General features: G+C 45.5%; 1 pseudogene; it reads right to left on the reverse strand.

The window, feature by feature from the left end:
• Positions 1-9,683: 9,683 nt before the first annotated feature.
• On the reverse strand, positions 9,684-9,801 carry LOC126107168 (5S ribosomal RNA; annotated as a pseudogene).
• Positions 9,802-15,102: the final 5,301 nt, after the last annotated feature.

The raw sequence follows: 15,102 nt of genomic DNA on the forward strand, positions 1-15,102 counted from the left end.
GGGCAGCAGTCGAACATTTTCTTTATCCAGAAAGGCCCGTTCAGGACCTGTAACATGCGGTCGTGCATTATCCTGTTGAAATGTAGGGTTTCGCAGGGATCGAATGAAGGGTAGAGCCACGGGTCGTAAGACATCTGAAATATAACGTCCACCGTTCAAAGTGCTGTCAATACGAACAAGAGGTGACCGAGACGTGTAACCAATGGCACACCATACCATCACGCCGGCTGATACGCCAGTATGGCGATGACGAATACACGCTTCCAATGTGCGTTAACCGCGATGTCGCCAAACACGGATGCGTCCATCATGATGCTGTAAACAGAACCTGGATTCATCCGAAAAAATGACGTTTTGCCATTCATGCACCCAGGTTCGTCGTTGAGTACACCATCGCAGGCGCTCCTGTCTGTGATGCAGCGTCAAGGGTAACCGCAGCCACGGTCTCCGAGCTGATAGTCCATGCTGCTGCAAACGTCGTGGAACTGTTCGTGCAGATGGTTGTTGTCTTGCAAACGTCCCCATCTGTTGAATCAGGGATCGAGACGTGGCTGCACGATCCGTTACAGCCATGCGGATAAGATGCCTGTCATTTCGACTGCTAGTGATACAAGGCTGTTGGGATCCAGCACGGCGTTCCGTATTACCCTCCTGAAGCCACCGATTTCATATTCTGCTAACAGTCATTGGGTATCGACCAACGCGAGCAGAATGGCGCGATGCGATAAACCCACAATCGCGATAGGCTACAATTCGACGTTTATCAAAGTCGGAAACGTGATGGTACGCATTTTTCCTCCTTACACGAGGCATCACAACAACCGGCGCCAACCTAGTGTGAATGCTCTGAAAAGCTAATCATTTACATATCACAGCATCCTCTTCCTGTCGGTTAAATTTCGCGTCTGTAGAACGTAATCTTCGTGGTGTAGCAATTTTAATGGCCAGTAGTGTAACATTTTAAGTAGTCTGCATTTCACGTCCCCTCCCGGTCAGAAGGTCACAGTACCGGAAAAATCAAGCTCTGCATGCTACCACTGTACAGTGTTTGAGAAAGGGTACTCTCTAGCAATGTTATCAACTGCCAAGACTTCCCATCCGCTTTCGGAGCGAGGAAGAAACGACTGTCTGTCTGTCTGCTTCGGCGAGTTCCCTCTTATCTTATTGCCGTGGTGTTTACGCGACATGCACGATTCAAGTAGCAGATATATTGCATAACCGTCTTGAGCACCTGTCGTCTAAAATGACTTCACAGATTCAAGTAGCAGGCGTGTTGCATAACCATCTCGAGCACCGGTTGTCTAAATTTGCTCAACAGCGTTTCGCAATAGATAGCGTCGGTTTTCTTCCATAGATTTCCGTTACAGTTCACTTTCGTGTGAATCCGTCACAATTCTACCAGTGTAATTGATGACGACTCCAAGCGGTGGAGCCACGCTATTGAAATGGTCGTACTACTGAAACGTCCCCTTTGAACAATTATACAAGACTGTGCTTAAACTGACACACAATATTTTTTTAGCGCAACGCAATCTGACTTTCAAAAATCCCTTCGAAAGAATGGCCCTGACTAACATTAACCTATACCTTTTACAAATCACTTACCTCACAAAAATCTTCGTTACTCGAACTACTGCAATACAGCGAGCGCCACTACTGCCAGCTAAATAAAAGATTCAAACTACGGAAGGCACTAACTACTGATAAGCATAGTTAGCAAATGAAAGATTTTAATACAGAACAAACAATGTATTTACCTTAATAGTGTTGAAAAACCATAATATACATAGCAGTTCATAATATCCAGTATAACAAATTTCAAAACTCCGCCATCTCTCTCCCCACATCCACCACTGCTGGAGGCTCACCTCCAACTGCGCAACGCTACGCGCTGTTCACATCCAGCTGCCGCTGCCAAACACTACAATGGCAGACAACAATGCAAACTAGCCACAGACTGCACACAGCACAGCCAGTGATTTTCATACAGAGCGCTACGTAACGTTGCCAATAAGAAAACATAAACAGCCTACTTACATAAAGAAAACATAAACAGCTCACTTACACTACAAGTCGTGTAAAAATTACTCGGTAGTTGACACTTCACGCGTTGTAGTTGGTTTCCACCAATCAGAGCGCTTACAGAACTGTTCGTCGTTACCAAACGGCCACCATAATTGCTCAATTCACTTCCAATTCCTTCTCTGGCTTTCTCTCTTGATGTGTTTGCAACCCGAATCATGTGTTTGGCCCTTTTATTTCGTATTTCATCACACATGATAAGCACACCAAAAACAATACATACGCATAACGTTGCTAATGAAATACACACGTTTCATACACAGCACTAACGATACCTTAATGGATACTTCAGCACAAGAAGCGACTGAACGTCACCTATACAGTTATGATAGTAACATTAGATAAACTTCGCACGACATTGCATAAAGCCGAATTTCTGAAGGCTGCAATTCATCGCTGTGACTGGGACACTATGGTTTTAAATATAATTATTTAACCAAGTTCTGCGAAGTAACGCAATGGTTAGGGTCTAAAAGGTCGTAGGTTCAAATTTCGTCAAATATAGCGAACATTTATTATCAATCAGTTGATTGATTTAAATGTACAGGGTGAGCCCAGAGTCTTGCCCAGAATAACCGTTTGACATAATAATTTACATTAGATGCCGTTACATAGGTCAGCGTTACTAGTTTTTTTCAAGACCACTTACGTTAGTAAACCTCAACGTGTGCTCCCTTGGTAGCTCGGAGAATGTCGAGGCGGTATTCCAGTTCCCGCCAGGTGTTTCGTAACATGTGTTCCGTCACAGTACCCACAGCAGCTTGTATCCTAGCCTTCAGTTCGTCGACGTCAGCAACTGGTGTGACGAAGACTCTGTCCTTGATGTAGCCCCAGAGAAAAAAGTCAAGGGGCGTAATGTCTGGAGAGCGGAGTGGCCAGGGTGTTGGACCGTTCCTTCCAGTTCACCGATCTGGAAATGTTTCATCCAGGAAACCACGCACTATCAAAGCCCAGTGGCGAGGGGAGGGGATGCTCCATCTTTCTGGAAAATTATCCATGGTTGATACTCTTCTAACTGTGGGGCTTTGATAGTGCGTGGTTTAACATACAGGGTGTTTCAAAAATGACCGGTATATTTGAAACGGCAATAAAAACTAAACGAACAGCGATAGAAATACACCGTTTGTTGCAATATGCTTGGGACAACAGTACATTTTCAGGCGGACAAACTTTCGAAATTACAGTAGTTACAATTTGCAACAACAGATGGCGCTGCAAGTGATGTAAACGATATAGAAGACAACGCAGTCTGTGGGTGCGCCATTCTGTACGTCGTCTTTCTGCTGTAAGCGTGTGCTGTTCACAACGTGCAAGTGTGCTGTAGACAACATGGTTTATTCCTTAGAACAGAGGATTTTTCTGGTGTTGGAATTCCACCGCCTAGAACACAGTGTTGTTGCAACAAGACGAAGTTTTCAACGGAGGTTTAATGTAACCAAAGGACCGAAAAGCGATACAATAAAGGATCTGTTTGAAAAATTTCAACGGACTGAGAACCTGACGGATGAACGTGCCGGAAAGGTAGGGCGACCGCGTACGGCAACCACAGAGGGCAACGCGCAGCTAGTGCAGCAGGTGATCCGACAGCGGCCTCGGGTTTCCGTTCGCCGTGTTGCAGCTGCGGTCCAAATGACGCCAACGTCCACGTATCGTCTCGTGCGCCAGAGTTTACACCTCTATCCCTACAAAATTCAAACGCGGCAACCCCTCAACGCCACTACCATTGCTGCACGAGAGACATTCGCTAACGATATAGTGCACAGGATTGATGACGGCGATATGCATGTGGGCAGCATTTGGTTTACTGACGAAGCTTATTTTTACCTGGACGGCTTCGTCAACAAACAGAACTGGCGTATATGGGGAACCGAAAAGCCCCATGTTGCAGTCCCATCGTCCCTGCATCCTCAAAAAGTACTGGTCTGGGCCGCCATTTCTTCCAAAGGAATCATTGGCCCATTTTTCAGATCCGAAACGTTTACTGCATCACGCTATCTGGACATTCTTCGTGAATTTGTGGCGGTACAAACTGCCTTAGACGACACTGCGAACACCTCGTGGTTTATGCAAGATGGTGCCCGGCCACATCGCACGGCCGACGTCTTTAATTTCCTGAATGAATATTTCGATGATTGTGTGATTGCTTTGGGCTATCCGAAACATACAGGAGGCGGCGTGGATTGGCCTCCCTATTCGCCAGACATGAACCCCTGTGACTTCTTTCTGTGGGGACACTTGAAAGACCAGGTGTACCGCCAGAATCCAGAAACAATTGAACAGCTGAAGCAGTACATCTCATCTGCATGTGAAGCCATTCCGCCAGACACGTTGTCAAAGGTTCCGGGTAATTCCATTCAGAGACTACGCCATATTATTGCTACGCATGGTGGATATGTGGAAAATATCGTACTATAGAGTTTCCCAGACCGCAGCGCCATCTGTTGTTGAAAATTGTAACTGCTGTAATTTCGAAAGTTTGTCTGCCTGAAAATGTACTGTTGTCCCAAGCATATTGCAACAAACGGTGTATTTCTATCGCTGCTCGTTTAGTTTTTATTGCCGTTTCAAATATACCGCTCATTTTTGAAACACCCTGTATGTAACGGCATCAAATGTAAATTATTATGTCAAACGGATATCCTGTAATAAATTGTTATAATCAGGGCAAGACTTTGTGCTCACCCTGTATTTATTTTTATTTCCAATACTTCTCCATTTCTGATACTTTGCCGCGTCATTTTCATCATCATACCGAAATTTTTTCTTTTTTATTTGGAATCTATTTGAGTTGCCTATAATCTGCAAGAAAGTGCCAATGAGGACTGCTAATCGGTTGCTAAACCGGTAGCTCGTTTAGCCAGTGTGAGGATGGTTTCAGGTAACCAAGGATAGCAAGAAATTACAGTTTGCTTTTAGCGCTGAAACTGATTTTTTTTCTGGCTTGAGTTGGCTCGTATAGGTTAGCCTTAATGGTCGTGAACAAAGCGTTAGTTGTGCCTCACATTATTGACCGCCGTTTTCTCGGATACATTGCACACAACGATGTTGTGGTTAGTTTAGAACACTGAGGACTACAAAACGCGTCGTCCGTCGCAGTTTAGTCATTGGTCACTAAAAATCAGCGGTCGAGAGAACATCTCGCATTTCCGTCATACCTCGCGGGCGGCCACTTCCAACATTGCTCGGTGTTACACTTCAACAGTATTTGTGAAGTGACCCACCGTGTTTGTGTGTCGCATACATCCGGGTCGGCAGCCAATGTGGCAACACTGTAGCTGCAAGTGACGGGTGTCAGCTATCAAGTAATTTTAATCGGACTGTGGTGCCTTATGTACCTTGTCCTTAACGGGCTCCGGAAAGGCCCAAATTCATGAAAAGTTCAATTTTTACTTTTTTGCGTTTTCTGAATCTGCAGACTATTACCTTTTAATACATATATTATTTATTCAATTCCGAAGACTACAACTATTTTTAAATTTTTTTTGAAATGTGTTCTACATGGGCGTGACCCACTGTGGCGCTGTTAAACTGCTGTCAAATGGTGTTATTATTAACGTCCGTGTTCATCAGGTACATTTTAGTGATGTGAGATAAAGTATGTGTTGTGGCTAACCTGTGATGGTTCAATATATATCGCTGGTGTGATTGTCGATTGTTTCATGTTTATTTACTCTGTCGTTATCTCGAAAATATTCGTAATTAATTCTGTTTCTTGAGTCTCTGTTTTGTTGAAGTATAATAATGAGTAAAAGTAAAGTTGCTGTTGCGACTTTCAATGATGGCAACATTGTAAGGTGCAAGGTATTTAGAAATATGGGAATGAAGATAGGTTCTAACATGGTACGAGCGATGCTTGCTTTAGACAAGGAACGCCTTCGGGCTGCAGACAGGGCTGTAAAGAGTCTAGAAATACAAGCAAGAGTAAACAGGAGGAGGAACAAGAGGAAGCTGGAGGAGGAGTTTGCAGAGGATGAAGATAATCCATCCTATGGACCTGGAATGCACTAAAAAGTTAATCCAATCTTTGTCGCTCGATTCCCAAAACTTTTATTTTCTCATACTAATTACATGTTTTCTAAGGATCTTCCAAACATATTTGTTTCAAACTTTCAGTAAATGTTACACAGTATCTTCTGCATAATTTAAAACAGCCTTTTTCCAAAAAAACTATATTTTTGAATATATAAATAAAAAGTTGCAAAAAAATGTTGTGAATTTTCATTACAATTGAAAAAAAAAATCATCTTTAATAACTGAACTAAAATTTTGTAAAATCCCTGTGTTAAGTTGTAGTCCATATTCCAATAAATAATCTGTAAAAAGTTCAACTTCCTACCTCAAATACTTTGTGAGGAAAGATGTAATTTATAAGCGTTATTTTAACATTGCAAGTATAGGGCGTTCCGGAGCCCCTTAATAAATGTTCCGCACTATTCCACAACCCTTGCAAAAAACGCCTTACATCTGTTTCTCTTACTGCCGACTTTGCACTTCATCGCGTTTAAAATCTTGGTATTATACCTATGTCTTCAAACGATGTGACTCACTCCAAATGTTAACCACTAAATTTAGGGTTTTAAAATGCGCCTTCTGTAAAACGCAATGTATATTTTCTGTGTATCGGAACAAGTTTGAAGACGTATGTGTCATCCTCTGTGGGCCTCGATTTATTTGTGAAGTTGCACAAATTCTAAAATTGGTTGTGTACAGGTCGGCATGCATTTGTGTCTTTTTATGATTTTTACAGCTAGTCATGTTTTCCATCTTGTTGTGCATCTTTGGAATGTACTGTTGTTTTCCTGTAAGCACAGAAACTTTTTGACATCTTTTACACATCAAGCACATTTGTTATTACGCCCTCTCGTAGACAGAACCAGCCTGTGAGGAAGTTTATGTCGCCCTGTTCAATTGAAACACAGGAAAAGAAAGCTCAACAGGAGCTTCCAAACAGTGCACTTAATCATATCAACACGTCGCCGATGGTTCGCCACAACTCTTGTAATCGGTTACTATCAGCGCCTTTCACTTTATTATAGGCCTTATGTTAGATGTTTTTATTCTAAAACGGCTATTAGAGACCCAGCTAGGTGCTAATTAAGACATTATGGGAAGCATTCTTCGTAGCCCAAATTGTTTGCATCCTTTCTGTGTCAGGCTGTCGTCTTGGCTCTGCCCGCCCCACGTTCAGTTCTTATTCCTGATGTAGAGCCATACCGAGGTGATCCTACGCCCCAGGCAGAACTGCCGAAGTTACGTCCCCCCCCCCCCCCACCCTCCCCCCCCCCCCGCCCATTTTCCAGGAAAAACTAAATTTTTGCAATTTTTTGTACACAGATGTAGGAAATTTCGTAATTTGTGAGGTAGGTTTAATAAAGATGAAGCATTGTTGAAAAATATTTCTTAAATTAGCTATACAGACGAGAAATGTTGCATATAACAAAACGAATGTATAAGTGTAGTAAATGAATTACAAATTGTACTAGTTTTCTAAAAGAATTCAAAGCAAAGTTTGTCTTATTGTTTGTGGCAGCTATGTTACACTGATTTCATCATGAGATATAAAAAATAACGGATATTTTTGTTCCCATTAAATTATTAACAGTGTAGGAATCATTTATAGGAAATAAAAGAAAAAGGGCTATAGGCCACTGTTCAGAACACACTCCTTTCCAAGAACTGTGTTCTCATTATAATTTGACTTTACATTCCCTTGCTTTGAACGCAGAAAACTCATTTCCAAGTCACTGAAGTCTAATTTAGAAGCTATGTCCTATTCTGTCGACAAGCCAGCTGAATTTGACAGTCTGCTTCACCTATACTCGACCTTCAGTACCTTTTTTTTATCATCTTTAATTTGCTGAAACTGCGCTGAAATCGTCATAAATATCCTCAAAGCTATTTCGATGTCTGGCTAAGCATCTCGTAAGCCATACTTCGAAACAAAAAAAATGCAAATGATAATCTGTGGCAGTGCTCTTCATCAGCTCTTTCTGCTGGAATTTAAAAGCAGCCATTTCGTTAACGAGCTTTGTTGTATCGATATTTCTGTTGTATTTGGCAGCAAAATCTGCTGCCTACACACAGCCCTCGTTTTATGCTTGTCTGACAGGAAACTAAAGCGATATGAAATTATATTATAGGTGATAATTGTTTCCCAGTTCACTTATTGTGCTACAAAACGCCACTGTTTCCTGCTCTTGTACCCCGACATCAATATGGGATATGATCACCGTGCACACGTACGCAGGCCGCACAACGGGTTGGCAATACTCTGGATCAGGTGGTCGAGCATCTGCTGGGGTATAGCCTCCCATTCCTGCACCAGTGCCTGTCGGAGCTCCTGAAGTGTCGTAGGGGTTTGAAGACGTGCAGCGATACGTCGACCGAGACCATCCAAGGCGTGCTCGATGGGGTTTAGGTCTGGAGAACAGGCAGGCCGCTCCATTCGCCTGATATCTTCTGTTTCAAGGTGCTCCTCCACGATGGCAGCTCGCTGGGGCCGTGCGCTATCATCCATCAGGAGGAAGGTGCGACCCACTGCACCCCTGGAAAGGCGGACATACTGGTGCAAAATGACGTCCCGATACACCTGACCTGTTACAGTTCCTCTGTCAAAGACATGCAGGGGTGTACGTGCACCAATCATAATCCCATCCCACACCATCAAACCACGACCTCCATACAGGTCCCTTTCAAGGACATTAAGGGGTTGGTATCTGGTTCCTGGTTCACGCCAGATGAAAACCCGGCGAGAATCACTGATCAGACTGTACCTGGACTCGTCCGTGAACATAACCTGGGACCACTGTTCCAATGACCATGTACTGCCTTGTTGATACCAGGCTTTACGAGCTCTCCTGTGGCCAGGGGTCAGTGGAATGCACCTCGCAGGTCTCTGGGCGAATAAACCGTCTGTTCAGTCGTCTGTAGACTGTGTGTCTGGAGACAACTGTTCCAGTGGCTGCGGTAAAGTCCCGAGCAAGGCTACCTACTGTACTCCGTGGCCGTCTGCAGGCACTGATGGTGAGATATCGGTCTTCTTGTGGTGTTGTACACTGTGGACGTCACGTTTCCTGCTGCTGGAATCGTTGCCATAATCTTGAGATCGCGCTTTGTGGCAAACGGAGGGCCCGTGCTACTACCTACTGTATTTGACCAGCCTCCAGTCGCCCTAGTATTCTACCCCTCATAACGTCATCAATGTGTGTTCTTTGAGCCGTTTTCAACACACAGTCACCATTAGCGCGTCTGAAAACGTCTGTACACTTACTCGCTACACCGTACTCTGACACGCACCGACACACCTCTGCATATGTGGACCGCTGCCAGCGCTACCGTGCGACGACCGCAGGTCAAATGCACCGCATGGTCGTACCGCGAGATGATTAAAACCCCCAAACCAGAGCGTTGTTTCACCATGTATCAGCACTCCGTCTTCGACCACTAGTGGCCTACCGGGACCATCCGACCGCCGTATCATCCTGAGGGGAGGATGCGGATAGAAGGGGCGTGGGGTCAGCACACTGCTTTCCCGGTCGTTATGATGGTATTCTTGATCGAAGCCTCAACTGGCTTCACGAGGCTGGGTGCACCCCGAAAAATGGCAACAGCGCATGGCGGCCTGAATGGTCACCCATCCAAGCGCCGACCACGCCCAACAGTGCTTAACTTCGGTGATCTCACGAGAACCGGTGTATCCACTGTGGCAAGGCTGTTGCACCATGTATCAGCATTATTCTTAATTTATGAGCATGAGTGTAGTTTCAGAGACTTTTTCAAGTCTGTGATGTATATATGCAGACTGAAGCGACGAATGAAGCTTTGTACCGATATATACATATACAGGGTGTTACAAAAAGGTACGGCCAAACTTTCAGGAAACATTCCTCACACACAAAGAAAGAAAATATGTTATGTGGACATGTGTCCGGAAACGCTTACTTTCCATGTTAGAGCTCATTTTATTACTTCTCTTCAAATCACATTAATCATGAAATGGAAACACACAGCAACAGAACGTACCAGCGTGACTTCAAACACTTTGTTACAGGAAATGTTCAAAATGTCCTCCGTTAGCGAGGATACATGCATCCACCCTCCGTCGCATGGAATCCCTGATGCAGCCCTGGAGAACGGCGTATTGTATCACAGCCGTCCACAATACGAGCACGAAGGGTCTCTACATTTGGTACCGGGGTTGCGTAGACAAGAGCTTTCAAATGCCCCCATAAATGAAAGTCAAGGGGGTTGAGGTCAGGAGAGCGTGGAGGCCATGAAATTGGTCCGCCTCTACCAATCCACCGGTCACCGAATCTGTTGTTGAGAAGCGTACGAACACTTCGACTGAAATGTGCAGGAGCTCCATCGCGCATGAACCACATGTTGTGTCGTACTTGTAAAGGCACATTTTCTAGCAGCACAGGTAGAGTATCACGTATGAAATCATGATAACGTGCTGTATTGAGCGTAGGTGGAAGAACATGGGGCCCAATCCAGACATCACCAACAATGCCTGCCCAAACGTTCACAGAAAATCTGTGTTGATGACGTGATTGCACAATTGCGTGCGGATTCTCGTCAGCCCACACATGTTGATTGTGAAAATTTACAAATTGATCACGTTGGAATGAAGCCTCATCCGTAAAGAGAACATTTGCACTGAAATGAGGATTGACACGTTGTTGGATGAACCATTCGCAGAAGTGTACCCGTGGACGCCAATCAGCTGCTGATAGTGCCTGCACACGCTGTACATGGTACGGAAACAACTGGTTCTCCCGTAGCACTCTCCATACAGTGACGTGGTCAACGTTACCTTGTACAGCAACAACTTCTCTGACGCTGGTATTAGGGTTATCGTCAACTGCACGAAGAATTGCCTCGTCCATTGCAGGTGTCCTCGTCGTTCTAGGTCTTCCCCAGTCGCGAGTCATAGGCTGGAATGTTCCGTGCTTCCTAAGACGCCGATCAATTGCTTCGAACGTCTTCCTGTCGGGACACCTTCGTTCTGGAAATCTGTCTCGATACAAACGTACCGCGCCACGGCTATTGCCCCGTGTTAATCCATACATCAAATGGGCATCTGCCAACTCCGCATTTGTAAACATTGCACTGACTGCAAAACCACGTTCGTGATGAACACTAACCTGTTGATGCTACGTACTGATGTGTTTGATGCTAGTACTGTAGAGCAATGAGTCGCATGTCAACACAAGCACCGAAGTCAACATTACCTTCCTTCAATTGGGCCAACTGGCGGTGAATCGAGGAAGTACAGTACATACTGACGAAACTAAAATGAGCTCTAACATGGAAATTAAGCGTTTCCGGACACATGTCCACATAACATCTTTTCTTTATTTGTGTGTGAGGAATGTTTCCTGAATTTTTGGCCGTACCTTTTTGTAACACCCTGTATGCATCATAGATGTTTCAGACTTGAAAAGGTCTCTGGAACCACAGAGTTTCATTGGATTAAAGCACCCATTCCTGGGATTCTTTTGATGCTGAGGTACTATTCCAATACAGTTGGAGAGCCTCTGCAGTTCTAGTTTATGGAGAGTACGTAGTGAACTGAGGCATGAATGGGAACGTTTGGAGTTGTGCAAAGGCATTGTGGCAGGGTCGCGTAGTGGTTAGCACGTGTGCCTAGCGAGCCGGAGACCTGGGTTCGAATCTCAGCCATGGTGAAATTTTTCGTTTATCATTTCCGTCTGCATATATACATAAAAAATCTGTTTTGTCAGCCCCTTTCCATCCATACAAAACAGATCTCGCTAAAGTCATTGTCTTCTCCTAATCACTCTCTCTGTTTCCTGGTATATGTATAGTCCAGGGACACAATTCTGAGTGGGGAGAAATGAGGTATGGGGTTCCCCAAAATCCAATCTTAGGTCCAGTACTGTTCCTCATGTATGCAACCTGTCTTCCGTCTCGGATACAGCAATGAGAATTAGTTCTTTTTGCAGATGACACTAGTATTGTAATCAGTCCAAGCATACGTACATAAACAGAAGAAATGGTAAACAAAGTTCTTAAAAATGTCATTCACTGGTTTTCTGCGAATGGTGTCGCCCTCATTTTTAAAAAGACCCAACGTATTCAGTTCTGCACATCTAAAGGTACTACACCAGTGATAAGTGTAACACAGGGTGAGGAAATAATAAATAGGATGTAAAGTTCAAAAGTCTTAGGGGTCCGTAGAGACGAAAATTTAAATAAAAAAAACCACGTTTTGGAATTCCTAAAAGCCACATTTGCGCTTAGGATCACTGCAAATCTTGGGGGGAGACAAATAATTAAGTTGACATATTTTGCATATTTTCATTCAATAATGTCATACGGAATAATACTGTGGGGTAACTCACCTTTAACAAAGAAGGTCCTCATTGCACAAAACCTGATGTGATAATAATTGCGGTGCTCGCCCACGATTGTCTTCTAGACATCTGTTTAAGGAGTTGAGCATTCTGACTGCTGCTTCACAGTATATTTGTTCCCTCATGAAGTTTACTGTAAATAATCCACTACAGTTGATGAGAAATAATGATGTGTAATTTCAATACCAGAAGGAAAAGTGACATTCGTTACTCCACATTAAGGTTACTAAATAACTAACTATCTAATTCTGGTCGAAACTATCAGCACACCTATTAGTGGATATTAATATGGTGTGTGTCCACCTTCGCCTTCCTGACTACTTGAACTCATCTGGGGACAGTTTCTATTAGGTGTCTGAATGTCTGTGGAGCAATGGTAGTCCATTGTTCCTCAGGAGCCGGAACTAGAGAAGGTGGTCATGTAGGACGCCGGGGTCTGGAGCGAAATCGACGTTCTAACTCATCCCAAAGACGTTCCATTGGGTTCAAGTGCTGACGTTGGGGACGCCAGTCTATTTCAGAAATCGCATTGCCTCATAAATACTGCTTTATGATAAGGTGCATTGTCGTACTGACACAGTCATCATCTCCGAACTGTTTCTCTACTGACAAACTGCCTGTTAGCTTCTCTTGACTTCTTTCTCGAGTTCTTCGGCCGACGTTTGTTTGATGATTTTGCCAGCGTTTCACCAGCACGAGTGGGCTGACATTTTCAAAGCTTCAGCCTTTATCGCTGGTGATGGACTGAAGTCGAGCTCGCGGTCACAGATTATACACTCCTGGAATTGGAAAAAAGAACACATTGACACCGGTGTGTCAGACCCACCATACTTGCTCCGGACACTGCGAGAGGGCTGTACAAGCAATGATCACACGCACGGCACAGCGGACACACCAGGAACCGCGGTGTTGGCCGTCGAATGGCGCTAGCTGCGCAGCATTTGTGCACCGCCGCCGTCAGTGTCAGCCAGTTTGCCGTGGCATACGGAGCTCCATCGCAGTCTTTAACACTGGTAGCATGCCGCGACAGCGTGGACGTGAACCGTATGTGCAGTTGACGGACTTTGAGCGAGGGCGTATAGTGGGCATGCGGGAGGCCGGGTGGACGTACCGCCGAATTGCTCAACACGTGGGGCGTGAGATCTCCACAGTACATCGATGTTGTCGCCAGTGGTCGGCGGAAGGTGCACGTGCCCGTCGACCTGGGACCGGACCGCAGCGACGCACGGATGCAAGCCAAGACCGTAGGATCCTACGCAGTGCCGTAGGGGACCGCACCGCCACTTCCCAGCAAATTAGGGACACTGTTGTTCCTGGGGTATCGGCGAGGACGATTCGCAACCGTCTCCATGAAGCTGGGCTACGGTCCCGCACACCGTTAGGCCGTCTTCCGCTCACGCCCCAACATCGTGCAGCCCGCCTCCAGTGGTGTCGCGACAGGCGTGAATGGAGGGACGAATGGAGACGTGTCGTCTTCAGCGATGAGAGTCGCTTCTGCCTTGGTGCCAATGATGGTCGTATGCGTGTTTGGCGCCGTGCAGGTGAGCGCCACAATCAGGACTGCATACGACCGAGGCACACAGGGCCAACACCCGGCTTCATGGTGTGGGGAGCGATCTCCTACACTGGCCGTACACCACTGGTGATCGTCGAGGGGACACTGAATAGTGCACGATACATCCAAACCGTCATCGAACCCATCGTTCTACCATTCCTAGACCGGCAAGGGAACTTGCTGTTCCAACAGGACAATGCACGTCCGCATGTATCCCGTGCCACCCAACGTGCTCTAGGAGGTGTAAGTCAACTACCCTGGCCAGCAACTCTCCCATTGAGCATGTTTGGGACTGGATGAAGCGTCGTCTCACGCGGTCTGCACGTCCAGCACGAACGCTGGTCCAACTGAGGCGCCAGGTGGAAATGGCATGGCAAGCCGTTCCACAGGACTACATCCAGCATCTCTAGGATCGTCTCCATGGGAGAATAGCAGCCTGCATTGCTGCGAAAGGTGGATATACACTGTACTAGTGCCGACATTGTGCATGCTCTGTTGCCTGTGTCTATGTGCCTGTGGTTCTGTCAGTGTGATCATGTGATGTATCTGACCCCAGGAATGTGTCAATAAAGTTTCCCCTTCCTGGGACAATGAATTCACGGTGTTCTTATTTCAATTTCCAGGAGTGTATGTACCTGGCGGGTCAACGTCCAAGGGCTTTTCAGTGGTTGTTTCCGGTACGGTTCTCCTCTTGTTACCTGCAACAGTCGTTCGCTGCAGCACTAGAATCCAGCATCCTTTCACCTTGAGACTTCCTTCCGTGGTGAGGAACAGTTCGGTGACTTCCAAAGACACCAGAATGGTCTCCGTGCCAACATGAAATTTACCATGGAGGTAGAAAAGAAAAACAGCAAACCCTTTCTAGATGTGCTGCACCCAAGGGGTGGTGTAAACCTGGGACACGGCGTGTATTGAAAACCGACACCCACGGACCTATACATGCACAAACAGTCAAATCACCACCCGAGTCAGAACAGTGGCATGATTAATAAGCTCGGAACGCGAGTGAGACGAATATTCCGCAGCACCTCAGACGAGAGATGCAATGCCTGGAAAGCGTTCTGAGCATCAGTGGGCACTCCACCA

This window comes from Schistocerca cancellata, chromosome 10 (genome assembly GCF_023864275.1).
Source record: "Schistocerca cancellata isolate TAMUIC-IGC-003103 chromosome 10, iqSchCanc2.1, whole genome shotgun sequence".
Lineage (NCBI taxonomy): Eukaryota > Metazoa > Arthropoda > Insecta > Orthoptera > Acrididae > Schistocerca > Schistocerca cancellata.